Source organism: Sciurus carolinensis, chromosome 11 (genome assembly GCF_902686445.1).
Source record: "Sciurus carolinensis chromosome 11, mSciCar1.2, whole genome shotgun sequence".
Lineage (NCBI taxonomy): Eukaryota > Metazoa > Chordata > Mammalia > Rodentia > Sciuridae > Sciurus > Sciurus carolinensis.
In genome coordinates this window covers 71,592,861-71,596,816 of record NC_062223.1, presented here as the reverse complement: position 1 = coordinate 71,596,816, position 3,956 = coordinate 71,592,861, and the positions used below count along the sequence as shown (strand labels likewise).

The following is a 3,956-nucleotide window of genomic DNA, read 5'->3' as shown; positions in this document are numbered from 1 at the left end:
TTCATATGAGTACTTTGGAAAGTTAGGTCAGATTCATTCTACTGTTTTTCCCTTATCCCGCCCATCCTCCTTCCCCCTCAATTCCCTTCTTTCAAAGCTAACATTTTTAGAAAATAGATTTCTTGTAATAAATATAACTGTACAGTTAAAAGTAACAACCACTTGATTGAAAACTGCATGTCATAGAAGAGGACATGAATTTAAAATCATAAAGAGCTGTGAAAACATACAATGAAACTGAAACATAAACCTTGCTCCTTTTGCTAATTTTTTCCATTATGTTATTTATCATAATCATTTATTTTATTTTTTAACTATTTTCTTTATTTGTTCTAATTATACATGACAGTAGAATGCATTTTGACACATCATAATAAATGGAGTCTCCCTTCTCATTCTTCTGGTTGTACATGATGTAGAGTTACACAGGTCATGTAATCATATATGCACATAGGGTGAGTGTTCAATTCTTTATACTATCCTTCCTAACCCCATACACCCTCTCCTCCCTTCAGTCCCCTCAGTCTACTCTAAAATACCTCTATTCTCCCCCCTTATTGTGAATTAGCATCTGTATATCACAGAAAACATTTGACCCTTTGTTCTTTGGGATTAGCTTAATTTACTTAGCATGACATTCTCCAGTTCCATTCATTTACTGGCAAATTCCATAATTTCATTCCTCCCTAAGGCTGAGTAATATTCCATTGTGTATATGTACCACAAGCTGTTTACCCATTCATCTGTTGAAGGGCACCTAGGTTGGTTCCACAGTCTAGATATTGTGAATTGAACTGCCATTAATATTAATGTGGATGCACCCACTGTAGTACGCTGATTTTAAGTCCTTAGGGTATAAACTTAGGAGTGGGATGACTGGATCAAATGGAAGTTCCATTCCAAGTTTTCTGAGGAATATTCATACTGCTTTCCATAATGGTTGCACCAATTTGCAGTCCCACCAACAATGTATGAGTGTACCTTTTCTTCCGCATCCTCACCATCATTTATTTTTGTTTCATTGTGTTCTTAATCCCACAAAAGTGAGTATTCCTTATTCCTTCTTATTGAACTGATACGGAAAAATAATGCAGCTCTATAATTTTTTTCTGCTAAGTTCTTTCTGCAGCTTCCTCACTAATATAACTAATATTATTGGAATATATAACTTCTATCTTATTTCAACTTCATAAATAGCTTAGAGAAATTAAACATGTTAAGTTAATAATTGCATTACAAAATTAGGAGGTATTATGATATGAGCAATTATGGTGGTATTTCTTGAAGTATTTAGATTGAAGGAAGCATGAAAACTAGAAAACCATGCAGGACAATTTGGTAATAGCTCACATGAATCAAGTTAGTCAGGTGTTCATATCATTAAAAACAAAAATAGGTAAAACATAGATACAAATAGGAAATTTCAAAAATCAAACCAACAAGGCATAGTAACTCTACCTGGAATGGCCCAAGATGTGGAACTGCTCACGGTATATCACTGCCTAGATACAGCTAGCCCATTCTCTATCTATACCTCACCCATAACCCAGAGCCTAACACAGAAACACCTTGTCAAGTTTCTAATGATGGCCTACCTAGGCTTATTTTCACACAACTAAGCACCACATCATTTTACAGCTTGCCTCCATGCCACAGAAGAAGTCACAGCCCAGAGTAGAACACAAGGCACCAGACTCAATTATAGTAAAGTAGCCACCTTCCAACTTAGACATATTGTTCTCCATCACTATCAGAAACTAGCTGCAGAATTAATACAAACTGGATTGTTATCAGGCTGAGGCAAGTATTGAGCCTTGGTCTCGCTCTAACTTTTAAAAAGAAACATTGCCATTGCCACTTCCCAGGTGGTTTGAAGGGATCATTCATTTACCTAATGTGGCTAGAAGAAGATAGACTAGAGGATCATGAATTATAAAACGCCTCTGGAAAATATCTGGGAGCATTTAATGGTTTCTGTTCATCTAAGGAATGTAATGTGGAGAAAAATGAAATTGATCAGTTCTAGGAAGAAGCATTATTTTCTTGGAGTTATGTTATACCCCCTAATTGTGTCAAAATTTCTTAATTTCAACCCATAGTATATATCTAACCATTGGTTCTCCAATCCTCCACTTTTATTGGATTTTCTCACACATAGCATCTTCTTAATTTCTCAGGCATACTTTGCAAGAATGTGTCCTTCCCTGACCACCTGATGGGCTGAGTTACCATCTCCACCTCAATCACAGTGTCACAGTCTGATGATATTTTACACACACACAGTCATCTCAGTTATTCTTTACATCCTCATTAATAATTAAAATTAACAGTGAATATTTGCTAATTGAATACCATATGCAGTTTCTTCCAGAGTGTCTGAAGGGAAAAAAGACATGAAAAATTCAGGATTATTGTTATATTTATAAATTTTCCACATGATTTTCTATAAACATGAGAGAAATATTTCAAAGTGAAAGTATCTGTTAACTGTACTTGATATTCCCTTTCTAGGTCTCCTCTACTGTGTTGTGGAATTAAAGAATGGATTTTCTGTTTCTCCAAGAAATAAGCAACATGCTATGACGGAAGTCAGGGTCTGTCACTGGAAGCAAGAAAACTCCCCTCAGAAATGTGTCTATAGCCAGTTGCCACCAACATGCTTCTTATCAACAACACACGGCTCCACCCTTCCTCCTTTCTTCTGATGGGCATCCCAGGGCTGGAAGATGTGCACATCTGGATCGGCTTCCCCTTCTTGGCAGTGTACCTAATAGCCCTCCTGGGGAACATCATTATCCTGTTTGTGATTCAGACTGAGTACAGCCTCCACCAACCATGTTCTACTTCCTGGCCATGTTGGCCTGCACTGATCTGGGCTTGTCCACGGCCACCATCCCCAAGATGCTGGGCATTTTCTGGTTCAACCTCAGAGAGATTGTGTTTGGTGCCTGCATCACACAGATGTACACAATCCACATATGCACAGGCCTGGAATCTGTGGTGCTGACAGTCATGGCCATAGATCGCTATATTGCCATCTGCAACCCCCTGAGATACAGCATGATCCTCACCCCCAAGGTGATAGCCATTCTGGGCATAGTCATCATCGTCAGGACTTTGGTGTTCGTGACTCCTTTCATATTTCTTATCCTGAGATTACCTTTCTGTGGTGTCCGGATTATCCCCCATACCTACTGTGAACACATGGGTTTGGCAAAGTTAGCTTGTGCCAGTATTAGGGTCAATGTTATTTATGGCTTAATCGCTTTCTCAGTGGGATACATTGACCTTTCTGTGATTGGATTTTCCTATCTGCGAATTCTCCAAGCTGTCTTCCATCTCCCGTCCTGGGATACCCGGATGAAGGCACTCAGCACCTGTGGCTCCCACGTCTGTGTCATGTTGGCCTTCTACCTGCCAGCCCTCTTTTTATTCATGACACACCGCTTTGGCCACAATATCCCTCACTATATTCACATACTTTTGGCAAATCTCTATGTGGTTGTTCCCCCTGCCCTTAACCCTGTGATCTATGGGGTCAGGACAAAACAGATAAGAGAGCAAGTACTAAGGATGCTAAATCCTAAAAGCCATTGACATTTAGCCCCAAGAGGACCTTCCACAGTAGTCCAATAAGGCAATAATGAGATCCCACCAGAAATAAAAATTAGAAATATTTTTGTTCAACTTCCATAATAAATCAATAATGAGATCAAAAATAAATAAAAGAAACATTTTGTCTAACTCCTCTGATATTCCCACACAAGCCAATCATATTATGTGTCCCTCCATGGCTCATAATTCCAGTACACCAGGCATAGAACAGAGATTCCACAACAACCTCTTTACTCTAGTCCATGAAAAACAAAATAATGCTCATATTTAAACCTACTGATATCTCAGAATTCCTGAAGGGAGAAAGAGGTTTTGCAAACACGTGCTGCACCAACACATGC

At 38.7% G+C, this 3,956-nt stretch overlaps 1 pseudogene; it reads left to right on the top strand.

Moving 5' to 3' along the window:
- The first annotated feature begins 2,656 nt into the window (after nucleotides 1-2,656).
- Nucleotides 2,657-3,644, top strand: LOC124959891 (olfactory receptor 52E5-like; annotated as a pseudogene).
- Nucleotides 3,645-3,956: the final 312 nt, after the last annotated feature.